The 24,593-nt window shown below is 33.1% G+C and overlaps 1 protein-coding gene across 5 annotated transcripts in view; it reads left to right on the plus strand.

The window, feature by feature from the left end:
- The window catches only part of GRIK2 (glutamate ionotropic receptor kainate type subunit 2), a 729,530-nt gene that overhangs the window by 688,738 nt on the left and 16,199 nt on the right, over positions 1 to 24,593 (plus strand). The gene's annotated exons all lie outside the window — the stretch shown is intronic.

Consider the following 24,593-nt stretch of genomic DNA (forward strand, 5'->3'; position numbering starts at 1 on the left):
TTGACTTAGAGAGTTAACTAAAACAAGTGAGGCATAAATGGTTCTCACAAATATCATTAGAATTGTTTTACTTAAAAAAAGGTACAAATAGACTATTTACCAATGACATATCTAGAATATTTAACACTCAGGATTATTTTTAAAATCCCCCTTCTTCCGTATGACAAAATCATTTTTAGCCAAAATAATAAAATTACGTAATGAATTGTATTTTCTAGAAAAAAAATACAGATATTGATTATATATGTACAAAGATGTATGAATATGTTTATGTTTGTTCTATTAAGTAAATACATATATGTGTGTGTGTGTATATATATGTATATATATAAACATTACAGTACGTGTATACATGTGGTAGACAAAATAAGGGCTCCCCAGAGATGTCCATGACTTAATCCCCAGAACCTGTGAATATGTTACTTTACATGCCAAAACATACTTTGCAAATGTGATTAAGTTGAGGATCTTGAGATGGAGAGATTTTTCTGCATTAGCCAAATGGGCCCAAAGTAATCACAAGAGCCCTTATAATAGGGAGACTATAGGGTAGAGTCATAGTTAAGATGTGATTGTGACAGGGATGTGAGAGAAAGAGGAAGAGAAAGAATGAGAGAGTTAGTATCTCGAAATTTTCTCAAAACTAATTCCTAGTTTTGAGAATGAGAGAGAGAGAAAGAGAGAGAGAGAGAGAGAAAGGAGGAAGGAGATTTGAAGATATTATTTGTTGATGTTGAAGATAGAACACGACACTGAGAGCCAAGAAATTCAGGTTAACTTTAGAAGAAATACAGTCCTTCAGAGACATCACTTTTAGGACTTCTGGTATCTAGAACTGTGAGATAATAAATTTGGTATTATTTTAAGCCACTAAATTAATGGTTATGTTTCAGAGTAGCCAAAGGAAACTAATTGTATAGAGAGAAAAAAGTAATTGTTAATACATTTTAATTACATCAGTGTACTTTTTGAAAGAAAAGGGGAAACATACTCATGATTAGTAACTAATAACACTATACATGTTTTGAACCTTCTGCAAATTTGTCAATGACTTGGTCAAAACTGATCATTGATTTCTGGAAACTCTGAAATGTCTAGGAAATCCAATAATATTTCACCAAAAAGTTTAACATTAAATCATATTACATTTGGAAAAATCATCTGAGATTTATTATGGTTTAAAATAGCTTGAATTAGTTTTGAAAAAATTTTGAGATTTTTTCAAATTCAAATTTTTACATAATTCTTGCATTTATGTAGTAGATTCATAATAAAGAATAATTGTACAGTCATTGTGAAAGTGAAATAAACAAACTTGAGTTTTTACTCTCAAAATAGACAAGTGTAGCTGAGTTTATATAGTTGAGGGGATAGTGGTATGACTGGAATTTTCCTATTTTTATTTCCAGGTGGATTACAATGCTTATTAAAGAATAAAATACAAGTATATGCTAATTCAAAGTCAATAAAAGCTCAGTTGTTAAAGCTCAACAATAATTGTTTAGAACGTAGGCCAAGGAAAGATATTTTGAAGGAGGAGTATTTTATCTTTTACATGTTTTAGACTTCCCAGTGCATAATGATAATGGATGCTACCATTATTTTTAAATTCTCCACAGAAAATATAACTCATGTATTACCTGCACCAGGGGAAGGCTTCCTGAACCTTTGTTTCTGTTATTCCAAAATTATGTGCAAATTCAAAATTTGGCAATTAATTTTAATATACTATAAATGTATTAAAATGATTGTGTTTTCACAATTATATTTTTGAAAAACATTTCTTCTCAAAATGTGTAAGTTTATACTTTTATCCCCAATAAACCTTTGGTATATTGACCTAGCTCTGTGTGATGGGAGTGGTCAAATCTTGGCAATCTGCATAGTTAGGTCAGTTATGGCTTTTTCCCTCAGTAAGAAATGCATGTTGAACCCAGGAACCTCATGAGTTACTGCACCAGTTATTTGGAATTTGTGATGCACAACTTCTTTGATAATTTTTGAAATATATTTTTTTCTAGGAAAAATTATATATTCTCAGAAGAAGAGGCTGATAATGTGCTATGAATATCATCATGCAGTATTCTGCACACTGTTATTCTGAACTTATTCTTGTCACTACAGTGCCCTTGAACAAGTCACTTGAAATTTATGGCCTCTAAGTTCAATTTTTTTAACTAGTAAAAGAGGAGGATTGTATTATCTCAGGTTTATTTAAATGCTAAACATAATAATTTGGCAAATAATGTGTTTGACAATTTTCTCAGGGTTTAAATTAGGCTAGACTACTTGGAGAAATACAGTTAGCTGATATCTTAGAACACATTAAAAAAATCAGGCATACTCTTAAAGTAGTTATGAGAGGTGGAAGCAGTGATTTGTTAGGCTCCCATTGTCCTGTATTATCATTTGGGAAGAGCTGAAATAAATGCATTTTTTATTGTCGTCTCTGAAAGAAGTGAGACTAGTATATTGCTACCATTTTCTCCGGGTGTGCATTGTCTGGATAAGACTCATATATTGCTACCACTCTCTCCTGGTTTTCATTGTCTGGATAAGGGCAGAGATATTTGTTTCTCTTTTGCTGTTCGCTATTTCTGTTGTAAGCCCATACAAAAACAGTGTTTACATTCTATGCACCCTCAATCATTATTTATTGAATGAGTGAATTTTATATCTGGAAATATGATGCAGCAAGATTTATAAACAGAAACAACAGATCACTTTTAGAGCTTATGATAAGTATGGCATATTACATTATCAAAAATGATTGCCTCATTAAATAAAATTGAATAATCCAGGGAAATAAGAATTGAATAAGATTTGGGGAAGATGTGTGAGGACTTTGGAATGTATCACAAATGTGTTTTCTTATTGAGAGTTACATAATAGTGTTCATAGCATTAAAATTTCTAAAGTAAAGAATTTGACTTATACCTAAGTTAAAGCTTAAATCTGAGAATTTTCTTCCCCCCCAAAATCAGCTACTTGTTTTTTTTAAAGTTAACTAAGTTTGTTGCAAATTTTAACCAAATTATGTTTTCTTAAACATAAAGAAGAAAGTTATCTCATGTCCATCCCTGTTCCTTTTGTAAATTTATATCAGATTGAGCTTTGATAACATTATATTGTGTTTTTGATGCTTCAACCACTGAATGCATCAGGCATCTCCAACCTTGTCTTAGAGGACATCACTGACTAGTGGGAGAGAACCAGAGTCAGCAGAACCTGGGTTTTACATTTGTTTTCTTGCTTGTTTTGTGACTCCAATATACTAACATACCAGGACTGTCTCTACCATACTCTCTTGCTCTGCAGGAATGCTTGCTAAAAATAAATCAATACTGTATATTACATGAAATCTCAAAAACTCACTAGGATATTTCAGATGTGAAAACTACTTTTATTTAAAAAATATGTAGTTGAATCAGTTCTAAGGAAGTCTTCCATTATAGTTTGTCAGAACTACACAATAAGCAATTTTTGATTCCTCCCTATTCCTGAGGCTGTTACAAAGTATTGACTTATTTTGCTAATACAATCTGTTATGAAGTAGAGTGACCATAGCTAATAACAATGTGTTGTATATTTCAAGATAGCTAGAAGACAAGATTTTGAATGCTATTTCCACAAAAAAAATAATAAATATTAAAATGAAGGATATGCTAACTACTCTGACATGATGATTATATATTGTATACATGCATGAACACATCACATTGTACTCCATAAGTACGTATAATTAGTATGTTAATTATAAATTTAAATTTTAAAGCAATTCACAATATTAATAGATATATTCACAGTGTTTTCATTTAACTTTTAAAATTGGAAAAAATACTAGGGAAAGCATTTGGGATTTCCATTTCTTTTAATTTTAAGCTTATATATAAGATAGGAGAACAAGAAAGTTGAAACTATAGGCCTGAGGATATAGTTATTTTCTTTCTTTTTTTCCTTCTTATCTCTTCAACTCATGGCTGCTCAAATCAATTCTTGCCCTTCTGGAGAAACTTGAATTGTGGAAAATATTCACTGATATTTGCAAGGGCACAGATACAAGAAACTTATAGAAATTGACTTGGATTCTATTTCTAGACAGAATAATTACTTTGTAATGTGTCAATTAGAGTGATGTAATCGTCAATTAGAGTGATGTAATATGTAACATATCAGTGTTTCATTAAAATAAATTTTTAAAAGTTAGGCAACTGCTCATGATAAATTAATAACTTTTATAAGAAATTTAGGTGTAAAATTATCGGTACATGTTAACAAAAATACCCAAAATAGGAATAATACCTTTACATGGCACATATTATGTTTAGAAAAAACATTTTAGCACATTCTTATTTTCATTTCCAAATAATATTGAATTTAAATTTATTAAAAGGTCTTGTTATTGTTAAAAAAAGATTGAATATGTATATATATATATCTTGTTTTAAGCCTAATTTTGAGTGAGACAAATTTGCACAAACTAATTTAAGTTCAAAGAAATAAATATTTAAATCATTGATGTACAAGCATTGTACTATATCTTTTTGGTTTTTTTATTCAGATAACTTGTTTTCTTCTTTTTAACTTGATAATATTAAATTCTCAAATTTACTGAATGATATTTTATTCATTCAAAGCAGAACATAAAGTCAAAATGGTTTTGAGACACAGTATATTATGATTCTTAACTCTCTCACATAACTTCATTGAAGAGGTGTGATTTAGGAACAGACATTTCACACTATTCTCCCTTAGATACTTTATTTCATGTAAAAGTTTCTGGCAGTAATTTATGGTTTCAGGCAGTAATTTATAGTTTACTATTTTATACATCTACTAGGAATATGACTTCATGAATTCTTTGTATTTATTTAGTCATTAATAAAATCAGTGACATGCTACTCTAATACTTGAATGAGATTCTGACTTCCCATAGCCTTTCAACCAACTAGTAAATTAGCATTTGCCTTTTATGTAACCATTGCTGAAGCACACTTAAAATGGTTAGTAGTGTATTAATATATTTACTTATTTAAAAAATTGTACTTAATTATAAACAAAAAAGGAATTCATTAAGGAGTGAAAAATATTCCTTGAGGTTCTTGCTCTTTCTCAGCAAGAGTTAATGAGATAGTTATATTCAAAGCAGAGCAATATGAGCTAAGGTTCTGAAAAATTCAGATTATTTCAAGAAATTCCCCTGGCTTTTTAATTTATATATTCAGGAGCTATAATCCATAGTGAAAATTTCACCTTTGCTAATATTCTATATGTGATCAAAGAGAGGAACTTCCTTTGCTTTTATTATTGCTCAGATTTTGAGAGATTTTCAAGGAAGCCTATATGGTTTGGTGAGGAAATGAAAACAGGAAATATTCATGAGTCTTTTCAATTGGGAAATCAGGAAAACAAAGGATTAAAAATTGTACATATATCTACCCTGCCCCATTTTCCCCAAATTCGTACATTCTCTTCATATCCTGCCATGCCGCCTTCTGACTGATTCATTTAGAGGCCTCACCATCCCCATTCATCACTCTGAGTGTGATGATTACCGCCCAAAGTGTGCTGTGAGATCACTTGAATGACTTAGAATAAGCTATTTAATTAAGGAATCTCTGTATACACAAAAATACCTTAGTGGAGCAATCAACAATGATGTGAAGGTAAATGCTAAATAAGCTGAAGTCGGTTTAATTAAGTTTGGAGTGACATTAAATCCTTTCAGAGCTTTTCTGACTGCAGCAACATCATTTTAAAGTGGCATATACATGTATGGTAGATTTTTAAGTTGTAGGGGATCTTAGTAAGTTAACTGAACTTATTTCATTCAAAACAATATTTTAAAAAGCTCGGAGTGAGTTAAAAGCAGAGCAAATCACAGCAGTTTCATTAAGGAATGTTTAAATTGTGTGGGCAGTTGCAGTCCTGTCTCTTATTTCACCATAGGTGATAATCTATTTATCTGAACTGGGAACATTTCCCCTCCTTAATGGCATTTTTGGCTGCATTGCTTCTCTCCTGACTGCCCATACTTAAAAGCCTTCTTGGTTTCTCTTTTTCAAATGTTGAGTGCATATTGCACTTTGAGGACTAGGCAGACTCAGCAGTGCATAAGCTCATAGGAAAGCAGCAGTCTAGAAAAAAAAACATTAGGACCAGTTGGTGTTAGTTTGCTTTGCTTTATGCAATTTGGTAGAAATATAAAACAAGTGAAGGGTGTCATTAAGATGATTTCTATTTTTAGCAATGAGTTAGTGGCCTCTTTCTTTCATGTATTAGTTCCTCACAACTTTAATAACAAACAAGGTATGTGGCAGTGGAGAAAGGGAATTGTGTTCATGTCTGTGCCTACTATTGATAATAGAATTTTCTGTAATTTCAGTTGTTCCATTTTATTTGTGGGATTAAATCAATAGTGAATTCCGAACAGTCAGCGTATAATTATTTAACAGTCAGTGAGTATTTCTGTGAACAAAACCAGAAATACATTAGTCATGTCATAGTTAGAGAATTATGGAAATAAACACTATATATGAAGAATGTAAAGATGAAGTGGATATACTTATAGAATGCCTTTTAATATGAAGATTAAATTTAAAGGTAATTTTAGCCACTCACAAATCTGTTATATACAATTTATTTCTCTCATATTTACTGATTTAATTAGAACTATTAGGGTGTATTTAATTTAGTATTTGACTTTAATGTTACCTTTACAAGCTAATGCTTTAAAACAATATTATCTATGATTATAAAAAAGCAGTAGTACTATTAATAATTCTCAAGTAACTTTTATCAAATTATATTATGCTTACCCATAATTAGCCTAAAGTAAAACATGTAACAATGGGTTGTTATTGAGTTTTTATGGTAGAAGTGTGCCGCTTTGACATATAAACAAAATGAAATTTCCGTTTTTTTCATCTATTTTCTAATGTTAAATGCGTAAGATTCACTCTTTATTTCTGAATTTCTCATTATTTGGTGAAGTAAGAGATGCAGAATTGGTACCAGTGGAGGTATGTTGTTTGTTTGAGGCAGATGCCAAGGTTTATAAAAATAGAAATCAATATGAGAAGAATGTTCTTTCCCTGTTTTGTTCACCATCCATTTCTAAAATTCTCAATTCATCATATAATAAGTACTGTAATTTATAGATGCATAAAATTGCCAGCCTTCAGTTTTTCAGCTTTACTGAAACAAATGAATACATTTGTCTTCATTAGTTTAACATAATGCACAAAAATTGATGCAAATTATTCATCTTTCTGGAGGTCAACGCTTCCATTAAAATACATTCTCTTTCCACTTTATATAAGCAGCACAATTTTAATATTTGAATTGATTTTGCAAGGCTAAATCCAGATCTAATAATTTTCAGAGACTGAATTAAACAAAAAAACCCTCAAATTACACCTGTTTAAGCTGTACATTGCTGGCATATTTGTTAAAGTCTAGATTACATGTCACTGAAAACAGATGAGAATCTAAGTAAGTTATGCCTGCTCCACAGACATCATCAACAGACTGCAGGCCAGAATCTAGGGAGCTTCAAGAGGGAATGTGATAAATTGTGAGCACCACTGTGAACAGCTGTCATTAATATTGTAAATGTTGACCAAATGGTACCCGGACAATGCAGAAATGGATAATTCTCATAAAACAGAGTTCTGACAGATTTTATACACAAAGATTGGATCATTTAATTCATTTAGCATTTAGTACTGATTGGTCCAAGCCCATGTCTTCAAATTTTACTTTAGATTAGTTAGCCACAGACTGATTATGCCAGACAGTTGTCCTTGGGTTAGCAGAGGTAGGTAAGGTCAATGAGTCACTCTTATTAGAAAAAATTAGTTAAATGTTTATTGTAAATACCAAAGCCAAATGCTTTGCATTTGCTGATCCTCATGTGACAGGCATATTCTTAGCAAGCTGCATGGAGTATATGACCTTTGTAGTCAGATGACTTGTATGCAAATTTTAGTTTCACCTGGATGAAACTTGATGAAGTTACTGAGTCCTTATTACATTTAATATCATCGTTTATAAGTAAATATAAACATGTTCACATAATTGGATTGTGAAAAAGTTTGAGCATATTATATTTATAGTATTTGTATCAGAATGTCTAGCATAAAGGATTTTAAAGAAATGTTTTGATCACTTCTAATATGAGGTTATAGAAAAATAAAAAAATTTAAAAATGTTTTGAAGAAATGTTCTCTAATGAGTGAAATACTATGTTAGTGGTCTCTTTAAGTTTTTAGAACTGTTGCAGTCTTTATATGTTTAGAGATATTAAATATATAGCAGAGAAAGCAGAGTATTCGGATAACCTAATGTTAACCAATTGGAAACCTGTTCCTAATGAAACCTACCTGGAATTTTGCCATCAGCCCATCAGTATACTGTAATTAGATAACTGTCATTTTCTGGGAAGAAAGTGATTGAAATCTGTATACAGTTGGGAAAATTCGTATCATAGGACATTATCTAAACAAGTAAAATGATTTTCCATTTTCAGCATGCCTTGAATGTTTAGTAAACAGAGCTAGTAACGTATTAGGAGAAGTATCATCTCTAAAGACATATATTTTCTTTAAATTTGCCCAATCTATAAGAATTTTATTACTCTAACCTTCTTAGTTCTGTAAAATAATGAACATAAAATATAAATATAAATATTCTTTCTTTTTTAGAAGACAGATATGGAAAAACAAATTTGACATAAAATAGAGAAAATACAATATTAGATATAAACAAATGCTTTTTATTAGTGCAGGGGCCTACATAGGTGGAGCTTAGTGAGACCAAAGCAGATAGGCCAAATTTCAAAAAGAACTTAAGAAATCCTTAAAGGATGGGTAGTCCACTGTCTCTTGAAAAAAACTTATTTTTTCTTCCAATTTATGGGTTCTTAATGATTAATTAGGATGGTGATTTAATATAAACTGGTCCAATACTTATAATTTATTCCTTGGGATTTTACATTACATTTGGAATAAACGCATAATAGGAAATTATTGCTGACATATCCATTCTTAACACTATTCTAATGATTACTATGCTGATGCCAAAATCATAAGAAAGGTAGGGTTTATAGGATAAAATTATTTCTATTTTCATATGTAGTGTCAGACTTTCATGATTTAATACTCAAGAAATATGACAGCAAATCTGTTTCGCCAGTCACTTTTAACTAATATATATGAAATATGTCAGAACTAGGAAAAATAGTTGGCTGTTTCATTACAGGTTGATAACATTTTCTTTTTCACAAGTTAGAGGATATACAGAATATTATTAAAAGGCCACTGTCTACTACATATACTCTATAATTTGAATTCTTCATTGATACAGTTTTATATGCCATATATAAGCATCTCCCTTTATAATCTTAGGTGTCTGAATATTCTCCTGTGTATTTGTAGAATATTCAGATTCTACCTGAAGGAATAGTTGTAGAATATACAGGAGAATATTCAGGTACCTAAGATTCCTTCTAGTAGAATTCCTTCAAGTAGAATGCATTTATATTATTTAAAAAAATTTATTGTAAACTAAAAATGTATAATGTATATATTTATGAGGTAAAAGTGACATTGTGATTTACGAATACAATAAGGAATAATTACATTAAGCTAATTAGCATATCAGTTACCTCATACACTTATCTTTTTTGTGGTGTGAATATTTGAAATTTGCTGTCTCAGAAATTTTGAAATGTACAGTACACTGCTACTAATGATATTTACTATGTTGTGTAATAGATTAAAAAAAAAAAAACCCTATTCCTCTTCTGAGATTTTATACTCTTTGACCATCATCTCCCCATTTCTCTCATCCCTCCAGCTTCTGCTCTCTGTTTCTATCAGTTCAAATGTGTTAGATCCCACATGTAACTGAGACTATGTGGTATCTGTGTTTCTGTGCCTGGCTTCTTTCATTTAGCATAATATTCTCTAGTTCAATCTAGGTTGTCACAAATGACACAATTTAATTCGTTTTTAAGGATGACTAGTATTCCTCTATGTGTATATATATCAAATTTTCTTTATTCCCTCATCCATTACAAGTATGAGTTTGATCCTATAACGTGACTATTGTGAACAGTGCTGCAATGAGTAGTGAAGTGCAGACATCTCTTTACAATATGATTTCAAATCTTTTGAGTAAATGCCTAAAAGTAAAATTGCTGGATCATACGGTACTTTTACTTTTAGTTTTCTGAGGAGCATCCACACTGTTTTCCATGATGGTTGCACTAATTCACATTCCCACCAACAGTGTGCAAGGGTTTCCTTTTCTCTGCATCTTCACCAATACTAGTTAACTTTTGTCTTTTTTGTAATAGCCATTCTAAACAGGTGTGAGGTGACATTTCATTGTGGTTTTAATTTGCCTTTCCCTAGTGATTAACAATGTTGAACATTTTCCCCCTTATTTCTGTTAGCCATTTCTGTGTTTTCTTTTAAGAAATGTGTATTCAGGTCCCTTGCTCATTTTTTAAAAAATTTCTTGCTCTCCACTTGTCTGAGTTTTTAATATAGTTTTGATTTAACATCTTATTGGGTGTGTGGCTTGCAAATACTTTCTCACAATCTGTAGGTTGTCTCTTCATGCTGCTAATTTTTTCCCTTGCTTTGCACAAGCTTTTAGTTTGATGTAATCCCATTTGCCTATTTTCGCTTTTGTTGCCTGCATTTTGGGTTCAAATCTAAAAAAAATATTGCCCAAATCAATGTTGTATAGTTTTTGCCCTATGTTTTCTTCTAGTACTTCTACAATTTCTGGCCTTTAAGTCTTAAATGCATTTTCAGTTGGCCTTTTTATGTGGTGTGATAAAAAGACCAAATTACATCTTCTGCTTGTGGATATTCAGTTTTTTCAACACTGTTTATTGAAGAGACTATCTTTTTTCCATTGTGTGTTCTTGATAGTTTCAACTTCTTCCTGGTTTAGGCTTGGGAGGATATAAGTGTCCAGGAATTTATCCATTTCTTCCAGGTTTACTGATTTATGTACATAGAGTTGTTTGTAGTGATCACTGATGGTGGTTTCTATTTCTGTGGAATCTGTGGTGATAACCCCTTTACTGGTTTTTATTGCATCTATTTGATTATTCTCTCTTTTCTTTTTTATTAATCTGGCTAGTAGTCTATTTTGTTGATCTTTTCAAAAAACCAGCTCCTGGATTCATTGATTTTTTGAAGGGTTTTTTATGTCCTGATCTCCTTCAGTTTTGCTCTGATCTTAGTTATTTCTTGTCTTCTGCTAGCTTTTGAGCTTTTTTGATCTTCCTCCACTAGCTCTTTCAATTTGGATGATACGGTGTCCTTGCTTCTCATGTGGGCATTTATTCCTATAAATTTTCCTTTAGACACTGCTTTAAATGTGTCCCAGAGATTCTAGTACGTTGTGTCTTCATTCTCGTTGGTTTAAAAAAATATATTTATTTCTCCCTTCATTTATCCAGTCAACATTCAAGACCCAGTTGTTCAGTTTCCATGAAGTTGTGCAGTTCTGAGTTAGTTTCTTAATTCTGAGTTCTAACTTGATTGCACTGTGGTCTGAGAGACTGTTATGATTTCTGTGGAATGATTTTTCCATTTGCTGAGGAGTGATTTACTTCCAATTATGTGGCCAATTTTAGAGTAGGTGTGATGCGGTGCTGAGAAGAATGTGCATTCTATGGATTTGGGGTGGAGAGTTCTGTAAATGTCTATTAGGTTTGCTTGGTCCAGGTCTGTGTTCAAGTCCTGGATATGCTTGTTAATTTTCTGTCTTGTTGATCTGTCTAATATTGACAGTAGAGAGTTAAAGTCTCCCCCTATTATTGTGTGGTAGCCTAAGTCTCTTTTTAGGTCTGTAGGAACTTGCTTTATGTATATGGGTGCTCCTGTATTGGGTGCATATATATTTAGGATTGTTAGCTCTTCTTGTTGCATTGATACTTTTACCATTATGTAATGCCCTTCTTTGTCTCTTTTCATCTTTGTTGGTTTAAAGTCTATTTTATCAGAGACTAGGATTGCAACTCCTGCTTTTTTTTTTTCTCTCCATTTGCTTGGTAGATCTTCCTTCATCCCTTTATTTTGAGGCTTTGTGTATCCTTGCATGTGAGATGGGTTTTCTGGATACAGCACACTGTTGGGTATTGACTTTTTATCCAATTTGCTAGTCTGTGTCTTTTGATTGGGGCATTTAGCCCATTTACATTTAGGGTTGATATTGTTATGTGTGAATTTGATACTGCCATTTTGATGCTAACTGTATGTTTTGCCCATAAGTTGATGCATTATCTTCATTGTGTCAATGGTCTTTACCATTTGGTACATTTATGGAGTGGCTGGTACTGGTTGCTCCTTTCTATGTTTAGTGCTTCTTTCAGGAGCTCTTATAAGACAGGCCTGGTGGTTATGAAATCTCTCAGCAGTTACTTGTCCATAAAGGGTTTTATTTCTCCTTCACTTATGAAGCTTAGTTGGGGTGGATATAAATTTCTAGGTTGAAAGTTATTTTTATAAGGATATTCAATATTGGCCCCCACTCTCTTCTGACTTATAGGGTTTCTGCTGAGAGATCTGCTGTGAGTCTGATGGGCTTTCCTTTGTGGGTAACCCAACCTTTCTCTCTGGCTGCCCTTAGCGTTTTTTCCTTCATTTCAACTCTGGTGCATCTGAAGATCATGTGCTTTGGCATTGCCCTTCTTGAGGAATATCTTTGTGGTGTTCTCTGTATTTCCTGAATTTGATTGGTGGCCTGCCTTGCTTGGTTTGGGGAGTTCTCCTGGATAATATCCTGAAGAGTGTTTTCCAGCTTGGATTCATCATCTCTCCATCACATTCAGGTATATCTATCAAACATAGATTAGGTCTTTTCACATAATCCTATATGTCTTGGAGGTTTGTTCATTTTTTTCACTCTTTTTTCTCTAATCTTGCCTTCTCATTTTATTTCATTGATTTTATCTTCAACCTCTAATATCCTTTCTTCTGCTTGGTTGATTCAGCTATTGATAGTTGTGTGTGTTTCATGAAGTTCTTGTGCTGTGTTTTTCAGCTCCATCAAGTCATTTATATTCTTCTCTAAGTTGTTTATTCTACTTAGCATTTCATCTAACCTTTTTTCAAGGTTCTAAGTTTCTTTGCATTGGGTTAGCCCATGTTCTTTTAGCTCAGAGAAGTTTGTTATTACCCACTTTTTGAAGCCTGTTTCTGTCAATTCGTCAGATTCATTCACCATCCAGCTTTGTTTCCTAGCTGGCGAGAAGTTGTGATCTCTTTGAGGAGGACAGGCATTCTGGTTTTGGGTGTTTTCATCCTTTTTGCACTGGTTTCTTCCTATCTTTGTGGCCTTATCTACCTGTGGTCTTTGTAGTTGGTGACTTTCTGGTGGGGTCTCTGAGTGGACATCCTTTTTGTTGATTTTGAAGCTATTTCTTTCTGTTTCTTAGTTTTCCTTTTAACAGTCAGGCCCCTCTGCTGCAGGACTGCTGGAGGTCCACTATAGGCCCTGCTTGCTTGGGGATCACCCATGGGGGCTGCAGAACAATAAGGATTTTTGCCAGTTTCTTCTTCTGTTATCTTTGTCCCAAAAGGGTACCTGCCAGATGTTGGCCTGAGCTCTCCTTTATGAGGTGTCTCTTTGGGTGTACAAGAGTCAGGGAGCTGCTTGAGGAGACAGTCTGTCCCTTATAGGAGCTCAAGTACTGTGCTGGGAGCTCCGTTGTTCCATATAGAACTGCTGGGCAGGTACATTTAAGTCTGCTGCAGTGGAACTCATAACCACCTCTTTTCCCAGGTGCTCTGTCCTAAGAAGGTCGGGCTTTACTTATAATTTCCTGATGTGCTTCTGCCTTTTTTCATAGATACCCTACCCAGCAAGTAGGTAGTCTAGTCACAGTCTGCCAGTAGAGGCATTGCTGAGCTGCCACGGGCTCTGCCAAGCTGCTATGTGAACTTCGCTGAGATCTTGTTTATAGAGATACAGTTAGAACTGCCTTGATATTGGAAGACTGCCTCAGTAATGTTGGATGCCCTTCCCTGCACTGAGCTGGACTGTCCTGAGTCCAGCTGCTCTTGCTGTGAAACTCTCAATCCAGAGCATTTCAGATTGCTTGTTTTGTGGAGTTGGTACCCGCTGAGCCAGATCACCTGTTTTCCTGTCTCAGCCCCCTCTCTTTCAGTTGAATGGGAGGCTCTGTGTCCCAGGCATTCCAGGCATCAGTTGAAACATCCAGCCTGATCTGTGTGAGTTTCTGTGTGCCAACCCATGGCACCAGCTGAAACAGCCATGCTAGAAACTCGTGGTGCTTTTAGGCCTGGGAGTCTCCTGGTGTGTGGGCAGTGAAAACTCATTTGGAAATATGGTGATCACTCACCTTCTGTATTGTTCTTGCTGGGAACTGCACTCCAGAGCTGTTCCTATTCAGCCATCTCGTATCTTCATGTGGAAGAAAATTTTTAACAATATTCTTTCAATCTATGAACATATCTTTCTATTTATTGTGTCTTCAATCTCTTTCAATAATGCTTTAGAGTTTTCAGTTCAATGCCTCTTTTCTCTTTCTGATTTTGTTTGAGTCTCCTCTCTTTCTGCCCTTAGTCTAGTAAAGGATTTGTCTATTTTGTTTATTTTTTCAAAATAAACTATTGGTTTTATTGATTTTTTCCTATGGTTTTTAAACTCTGATTTATTTCTGTTCCAATCTTTATAATTTACGTCTGCTAATGTTACAGTTTCGTTTGTTCTTTTTCTAGCTCCTTGAGGCATAATCTCAGGCTATTTGGGGTCTTTTTTTTGGTAAATAAAGGCATTTGTTGCTATAAAGTTTCCTCATAGAACTGTTTTGCTGCATTCTGTCGGTTTTGATATATTGTTTTTCTATTGTCATTTTTCATATATTTTTTAACATTTATTTTGATTTTTTACTTGACCTATTATATGTTCAGGAGCATGTTTCAAAATTTCTACATACTTGTTAATTTTCCAGCATTTCTCTTGTTGCTGATTTCCAGTTTCATATTATTGCAGTCAGAAACAATGCTACGTATAATTTCAACCTTCTTGAATTTGTTAAGACTTGTTTAGTGGCCTAAAGTATGCCCTATCTTGGAGAATGTTACATGTACAGTTCAGAAGAAAGCCTATTCCACTGCTCTTGAATGGAAAGTCATATATATTTCTTTTAGGTTCATACTGTATAAAGTTTTATTAGTCCGTTTTCACACTGATATAAAGAACTACCTGACACTGGGAAATTTATGAAGAAAAGAGTTTTACTTGACTCACAGTTCTGTAGGCTTAAGAGGAAGCATGACTGGGAGGCTTCAGGAAACTTGCAGTCATGGCAGAATGCTAAGGAGAAGCAAGGACGTTTTACACATGGTGACAGGAGCAGGGGGGATGTGTCACACTTAAACCATCAGATCTCGTGAAACTCACTATCATAAGAAAAGCTTGGGAGAAATCTGCCCCCATGATCCAATTACCTCCCGTTAGGTCCCTCCCTAAAATGTGGAGATTAGAAGTCTACATGAGATCTGGGTGGGGACAGAGCCAATCCATATCAAAAGTATAGTACAAACCCAGTATTTTCTTGTTAATTTGCTTTCTGATTGATTTATCTATTAATAAAAGTGGGGTATTGATGCCTTCTACTATTAATATAGTTCTATTTATTTCTTCTTTCAGCCCATTAATATTTGTTTATATACTTAGGTGATTCAATGTTGGGTACCTGTATATTTACAATCATTATGTCCTCTTGATGAATTTACTACTTTATCGTTAAATAATGATCTTCTTTTTCTCTTATAAAAGTTTTTCACTTGAACTCTAAGTATAGCCATTACTGCTGACTTTTGGTTACCATGTGCATGGAATACCTTCTTCCATTGTTATGAATATTCTTAAAGCTAAAAAGAATCTCTTATAAACAACATATAATTTGATCTTTTAAGAAATACAGTCAGTCATTGTATGTATTTTGATTGAAGAATTCATTTATATTCAATGTTATTGATAGGTAAGGAGTTACTCTTTCAATTTTTATTCAATGCTTTTTAAATAAAGCATTACTTATTTGCATTTCTTTTATGGCATACGATATGGAGCATCTTGTCATATGCTGTCTTGGTATTTGTGTATTTTCTTTGATGAGGTGTTTATTAAGATCTTTTATCCGTTTTGTAGTGGGGTTGTTTATTATGGCCGTGTTTAAGAGTTCTTTGCATTTTTAGCTAATTATTTATTAGGTTTATCTTTAGAAAATATCTTTATTATCTTGATACCACATGATTTTTAACTTCTTTCCTCTTGTTTCTACATGAACAATGCGATTTATAGTTGACTAAATTCTTCCATGGTCCTGATATCTTGTACCTCATTCTGTCCTTTAAATCTAGAAGAAGTGAACAACATGGATTTGAGATGCTCTCACTATCATTTTCCTTTCCCATATATACATTTCCAAATGGAATGTATATGAGAAAAGGAGAGAGATAAGTAAGGAAAATGTAGCAAAAATAAAAGAAGAGTTATCATTCTTACTCATGTTATCAAATAGAAGTAATCTCTTTTGCTTACCATTCCTGAAGACTAAGTTATTATAGTTTCATTTGTCACATAATTCTGTAACACATTACCCTTTATGTTTGTAAAACCTTGCTAAATTTTATATATTCTTTTTTATACTGAAAACTCTAGGAAGGCAGAGGTCATGGTTATATTGTTCACAATTATATACTTAGGATATAGTAACTGTGCTAAGTAATATTTGTGTCCTTAATGATTAATAGTGAGATAGTAGGGGTAAAAATTGATTCATATATGGTCTTGCCATTAGGACACTCATAGTATCATCTTAATGGAGAAAAAGGTATTTTAAAAAATGAAATAATATATACCAAATAGTATATCAGAGTATATACAAATATGCTATGGTTCTAAAAGAGAGAGATTATGTGTATCTTTGTGTCAGCCTAGGAAAAATGTGTAAAGAAATGAAAAGATCAGCATAAGAGATTTATCTTGATGAAAGTTCAACTCAAAAATTGGAAGAAGAGTGAAAAAAGGTCACCCCTGGAGAGGAAAATTCAACTTGTTTGTATTGTTATCAGGTTAGATATAGGAGGAAGAGCATAAATTCAGAAAATAAGTGATATGGTTTAGCTCTGTGTCCCCACTCAAATCTCATCTTGAATTATACTCCCATAATTCCCATGTATTGTAGGAGAGAGCCAGTGGGAGATACTTGCATCTTGGGAGTGGTTTCCCCTACACTGTTCTCATGGTAGTGAATAAGTCTCATGAGATCTGATGGTTTTATCAGGAGTTTCTGCTTTTGCATCTTCCTCATTTTTCTCTTACTGCTGCCATGTAATAAGTGCTTTTTGCCTCCCGCCATGATTCTGTGGCCTCCCCAGCCATGTGAAATATAAGTCCAATTAAACCTCTTTTTCTCCCAGTCTCAGGTATGTCTTTATCAGCAGTGTGAAAACGAACTAATACAGAAAGCTTGAAATAGATTAAAAAAAAAAAAGAAGAAATTGTATGACCTAGTTAGGAATTAGTATTTTACCTGATAGCTCAAGAGCACCATTACAAAATTTTCAGCAAGGTAATGATTGAACAGATATGCAATGTGAAAAGATTATTAAGTATCATAAAGATTTGTCCACTTTTATCTGGTATGTACCATTTTGTGATTAAGATGTTATGGATTGATATATTCTTAAAGGTGAATTTACTTTTTTTGTATCTTTATCATTTTTGCTCATGAATTTCTTATACTTCTATAAAATTAAAGCCTTTCAATGGTATACCTATTATTAGTTATTTTTCACACTGCTGATAAAGACATAACCAAGACTGGGAAGAAAGCTAGGCTTAATTGACTCGTAGTTCCACATGGTTGGCTAGGCCTCACAATCACAGCAGAAGTTTACATGGTGGTGGCAAGAGAGAATGTGAAAGAAGTAAAAGTGGAAATCCCTTATAAAACCATCAGATCTCATGAGACTTATTCACTACCTTGAGAACTGTATGGGAGAAACTGCCCCTATTATTTAATTATCTCCCACCAGGTTTCTCCCACGACATGTGGGATATATGGGATTACAATTCAAGATGAGATTTGGGTGGGGACACACAGCCAAACCAAATCAACCTTAAAAAGAAAATATAAGGAGTGATGAGAATAACCGTACCCCACTTTAGCTGCTCTTAAAAGAAAGTTAGAAATGGGCCCATGAAATGTTTAATTGCTACATAATAAATGCTTCACTTTATATAAATATATTCTAATTATTGGAGATAATTATTAGATATAGATTACATACAATTATAGATACAGTTGGCTAAGTAATTCAAATTGCTGAAGATAAAATTGCAAGAATGCATGAAAAATTATTAGGTAATTATTATGTTACTTTATGTATGCATGCATTCATTCCATAAATATTTTATGCCTATTGTGTACAAGGTATTACACTAACAAAATAAATGCCACCCCTGCCTATTGGGATCAATAAATATTAATCAAATAATCAGGGTACTTTTTAGTTTAAACTGAGGCAAGTTCTACAGAGGAAAAGAAAAAGATATTATGATATTGTATAAAAGAATTCTTGACTAAATAAAATATCAAACTAATATATAGTGATTAAATAAGCATAAGAATTTGTAAACTTTTTTGTCACCACATATTCTAGGTGGTCAATACAAGAAGTGTGAAATAAGCCTGCTTATTAATGCTATGTATTCTATTAAATTTAAGAAGAGCTTGAGAAGAAGTCCAATACTAAAATTCTAATGACATATTTTACCTATAGTTGATCATTTTTTGAATTCATCAGGTTATTTTAAAAATATTTATTTAATGCTTACTATGTGATATGCACTACATTAATGCTTAATGAAATAGGTGAGTAAGGGTTGGTTGCTAACCTACCTGAGAGGTGGTCTGATCTGGTCTTAAGCCAATACTTAAACTGATTTCAAGTTTGGGGTGTGTTTTGGAAACACTTAACAGACTGAACTTTTTCAAAATAGGGGAGTAACTAAAGCATTATTAGAGTTTTTTGAGGCAAGTCCCTGGAATGTTATATGATTAATGATTATGTTATAATCTCATATCCACAAGGCATGTATATTAGTATATTTCAAACAATGCATAGTATATTGGAGTAATGACAAGCTAGAAGAAATGTCATATTATTAGTAGTCTACTTCATAAAAATATTTTTCCAGACCCAAAGGGAGCAACTAGTACCAGACCACTGCCTAATTCTAGGTTATATACAGCATGTAATATAATATAATTATAATATCTGAATAACTAATGAATATAAAATTAAAGAAACAAATGACCTTTAGGAGGTGGCCAGGGAAGATATGTCATATGAAAAAAGCAATACCCAGTAAGCCCTTTAGACTTTTAACTACATGTATGAAGGATTTGAGTTCTAATAAGGAAGAACAAAACATCTTTTTATTATTTCTTAAAAATTGGTTTCATCAATTTCAATACACAGATATATTTAAATAGTTCTTATAACTCTTGTCCCACAAAAATATCTTGCAAAGAGACTTTGAAGCCATCTGTGGAAATGTGTTTCAATACAAGCAGTTTGCTGTGAATTCTTATGAAGCACACGGAGCAATAGAAGAAAATGAGAGTCTACAAAAAAAAAAAAAAAAAAAAAAAGATAAGCTCTGAGTTCACAATGTATAAATTCCAAGGCAGAAAGAAGACTACATAGGGTCAGACAGAAAAATCTAACCAAGGGACAACATATTTTCAACAGAGAAAACACATGTAATAACAATAGTAATTGCTACCTAAGGTTATCTTACCTTACAAGTATTAATAGTAATTATTGTTTCTAAAGCAGCACAAATTGAATTTAAAAGAAAAGAATTTATGGGGACATTAATAAGCAAGAGGGAAAAATTCTTCCTGACAATAAATTTAAACATTACAAACAAATTTTATTTAATATGTTCTGTTCATTCTTTTAGTAGATACATGGAAGCCTTTATTTTGCAAATGTATAATGTGAATTTGCATGAGATGTATTTGATATATAGTATTTTTCAAGATTACTTGAACAAGTAATCTTTTAAAAATCAAACAGATGTACACTTACCAAAAGCAGAAGGGCATGTGGGAATATCCAGCTTGGGAAATATTCTTGTATAAAAAGCAAGAATGGTTTTGTTTCTGATGCTTGTAATTGATTAAGATATACAGAAGCTTGATTTGAAAGTAAAGAAACATTTGAAAGGCTGAATGAGAGGTTACCAGAATGTAAGATAATGCAATTTCAGCATGTTAAATATAGAATACTTGATTTCAGGATATATTTTTAAATATAGCATAATGTGATTTCAGCATGATCATTATTGAACAATTTGCTGTGCAATCTTTTTTTTTTTTTTTTTGAGATGGAGTTTCACTCTTGTTACCCAGGCTGGAGTGCAATGGCAGGATTTTGGCTCACTGCAACCTCCACTTCCTGGGTTCGAGCAATTCTCCTGCCTCAGCCTCCTGAATAGCTGGGATTACAGGCGTGCACCACAATGCCCAGCTAATTTTTTGTACTTTTAGTAGAGAAAGGGTTTCACCATGTTGACCAGGATGGTCTCGATCTCTTGACCTGGCGATCCTCCCGCCTCGGCCTCCCAAAGTGCTGGGATTACAGGTGTGAGCCACAGTGCAATCTTTAAAGAAAAGTTATTTATCAATCAATAAGCCTCCCTCAGAGTTAAAAGAAATGCTAACTGCATTTATTTTATTATTTCTGTATTGTCTAGATGTAATGAAATAAGATAAGTAGAAAAATGTTGGTCTATAAAATTGAGAGTTTGTACAGAATAGTAAAAAGGCAATAGAATAAGTAAATCAATATATTGTATATGGTAGACTTAGACTTTAAAATTAAGTGTTTAGAACTACTTGTGCATTTCATTCTACAAGTAAGCTTCTTAGAATGATAGAGAGGAAAGAAAGGAGGCAGGAAAAAGGGGTAAGGGAAAGAATGATAGAGGGAGAAGGGAGAGAAGAGCAGGGGAGGGAAGTGGAAGTTAGGGAAGGAAGGGGAAGGAAACAGAATAAGATATAAAAAGGACAGGAAAGATAGAGAAAAACGAAAGAGAGGACAGAAGAATGAAGAAGTAGGGAGGGAGAAAGGGAGGAAAGTAGGGAGGAAGGAAAAGAAGGGAAAAAGGGAAGAAGGAAAAAGGAAGGAAGGAAGAAAGGAAGGGAGAGAAAGAAGGTAGGAATAACTCAATTTAATAAATCCAGCAAGTTACATTTGAAATATTTGGTGAGATTTGTGTTCACTGTTTATAATAATCACAGTTTAATCTCTTAAAGAGTTTTAATCTATGTCTTGGGAGAGATTCTCATGAAATCACAATATTACATAAAAATATTTGATTAAAATTTAATATAAAAGGGACACTTAGAGACAATAATTTGATTGTTGAGGAAATTCTGGCTTGATACTTGTGTAGTTTTTATGTACCCATCTAACGCTCTCATTGTATGTGACTTAAAACTGCCTCTATACATCCTTTGAGGGCTCATTTTGAGTATCAGGTCTTATACATCTGACATATGAAGAGGCTTCACTATGCAGTAAACATATGTACCATGACTGCCTGCCTGCCTGCCTGCCTTCCTTCCTTCCTTCCTTCCTTTCTTCCTTCTTTCCTTCTTTCCTTTCCCTGTCTGTTTGCAAGCAGATCTATGCAAATGGGATCTTTCAGCAATTTGTAGAAAGATCATTTTACAAACATATCAGTTCCTTACTGTCTGTATGGAGAATTTGTTTAAATAACTAAAAAAAGGCCCACTGAGAGCAGTAATATAAAAAGAACCAAAGCTCAGAGATTGGAGTGAAGATTCCAACCAAATTCGGCTTTAAAAGTGTTTGGCTTATCCTGAATCTTCTTTTAAATAATTTATTTGACAACATTTTAAATGTGCAAATTTTAGATAAAATATGTCATAGGATCTCACAAAAAGTGAAAATATATGGTCACCCTATGACCATATATTCTCAGAAGGTTTTTAGTAAAACTGAAACTGAAGGCCATCTGTCTATTTGGAGTGTTGCAGTTTTCCAGATTTTTTGTCTATCTTCCTGCATTCATTTATTGTTATTTGCTCTCTTAACAGTCTGAAAATTGACTCTAAGTTACAATAATGCATGTTATCATACACACATTTAAATTTTCTTTAGTTGTTTTCTAATTAAACCTAGAGACCTCTTGAAAAAATATATTTCTTGAAGGCAACCTTAAAGTATGACTTCTAAGCTTCTCTCAGTTGAAATTCAATACCATCAGTTCTTTGTTTGCCAGCATATGGATTGTTGTGGGAGTTTGGACTTGAGAGAAACTGTCTCTATTTACATAATTAATGATTGTTCACTTCATTAGAGCTAAGTGCATGGCTGTTCATGTCACTAGAAGAATGGAAGATACTTTCATTCTTTGGTCTTAGTGTGTCCCTGAGATTTTTCAACTAGCTGAAATTTCAGTCCACATTTGACTTCAACTGTCATATTTGTAGAAATACTTCCAAAGGAGCATCAAATTATGTATTAAGGAAGTAATAATTCATTTTTAAATTACTGGTCCTTTAAAAAATGTTTAAACTAGATCAATGATGGAATGACAAGTAAAACATGTCAGTGATTTATTGGCATTGATTATATTCCCTATATTATTTCACTCTGTTAAAAGCCTAATAAGACCATTAGCTTTGTATATTTGATTCAAATCAAATATCATTTAAACATTCCCATGTTCATAAAAGCAAGTGTGCTGAGGTTTGCTAGCAATGGGAAATTAGGATATTCACAATAATGCTGGAAATAGGAAGTGCAGCTGGCAAGAAATCAAGAGTTGTCCATCATTTGCTGAAAAGTAGGTTGCTTTTGTTTATTTGTCTTGTTTTGTTCTTGAGAGTATAATGAAGAATATTGTGTTTGAAGATACTGAAATAGACATCCCAATGCAGTTGGTGCATATAGTGAGTTGGCAATAAAATTATATTATTTCTATGGTTCTCAAAGTGAGAAATGAGCTCTCACAAAATATTTAGGTGGATTAGGAATTTTCTATATTTGAATGTCTACTTTCCAAGTAATCACCCTCCCCAAATCTTATTTAAAATTATATTTATGGAAAAGAAATTACAGGCTGGGCACCGTGGCTCATGCCTGTAATCCTAGTACTTTGGGAGTCCATGGTGGGTGGATTGCTTGAGCTTAGGAGGTCAAGGCCAGCTTGGGCAACATGGTGAAACCCCATCTGTATTAAAAATACAGATGCGGTGGCTGGTGCCTGTCATCCTAGCTACTCAGGATGCTGAGGCAGGGGAAATCACTTGAGCCCAAGAGGCGGAGATTGCAGTGAGCCATGATCCTACCTGCTACTAAAGTGAAATCTTCCTCCTAAGACACTATACTGAACATTCCATTTTTTTGTGTGTACAAATTCACCCATACTGTTTCCCTGTTTGCAGAAAAATACTGAACATTTCAGGTTTTATTCAATATTGCCTGTAGTTTTGTTTTGATTTATATGTGTCTACATCTATACATCTCTTTTAGTGAGAGAAGGCAATGTAAAAGTAGAAAGATGAGAATCATAGAATGTAAGTAACCTGTTGAAAAAGTTGGAGAAATGAAGATCTACCAAACCCAACTGGAGAGCTGTTTTTTTTTTAACATAATCTTTTATCTATTCAGAAGCTGTAGACGTGTATGGTTTCTCTACATTTTTTACAGCTTTCCTAAATAAGGGCATTGGTCATTTCTATAAGTAGAAATTATAATTTCTACCATTTCACTCCAGCCTGGGTGAAAGAGCGAGACTGTCTACAAACAAAACAAAACCACACAAGAAAAGAAATTACAAGTTTCAGGTGTGGCCATTATCACAAATATTATTAGCACAAGATTTCTTGCATATACTGTTTCTAATTTCATCATTCTATAGATTATAGAATTCTATAGAAGCCTATACAATTGATCTTGCAGCTGGTGCCAGGCTAGATACAGCAAATTAATAAATACTGAATAGTCAAACAAAATTACCTTAGTTTATGGTGTTTTATTACATATCACAGAGACTCAAGGACCATGTTATTGCTCTGACATTATGTTAAAATGCTTTTGATGAGTTATTATGCTCCTCAGAATATGCAAACATTTGTTAAGAACCTATTATTTGAAAATCATTGAGAATTCAGACAGATGGATGTTTATTTAGTGTTCTTTAGTGTTTATTCTAACGGAGGTAGATACTCATCTGCATTAGATATTACATAAGTGATATTTTGGCTAATTCATTAACCAGAAACATATAAAAATATTGAAGCACATGCATCTTTCTACATCTGTTGAATAAATGAATGGATGGATGGATGGATGGACTGATTGGATAGACTGACAGATTGATATCCTCCATACCAAAAAGCTTGTAATGTACTTAGAAAAATAGGCCATATCCCCACCGGTAAATAAGAATACCAGGGAACCTAGGCTGAATGCCCAGTAAGTGAGTGA

The sequence above is a fragment of the Cebus imitator genome, unplaced genomic scaffold (assembly GCF_001604975.1).
Source record: "Cebus imitator isolate Cc_AM_T3 unplaced genomic scaffold, Cebus_imitator-1.0 Scaffold245, whole genome shotgun sequence".
Classification (NCBI taxonomy): domain Eukaryota; kingdom Metazoa; phylum Chordata; class Mammalia; order Primates; family Cebidae; genus Cebus; species Cebus imitator.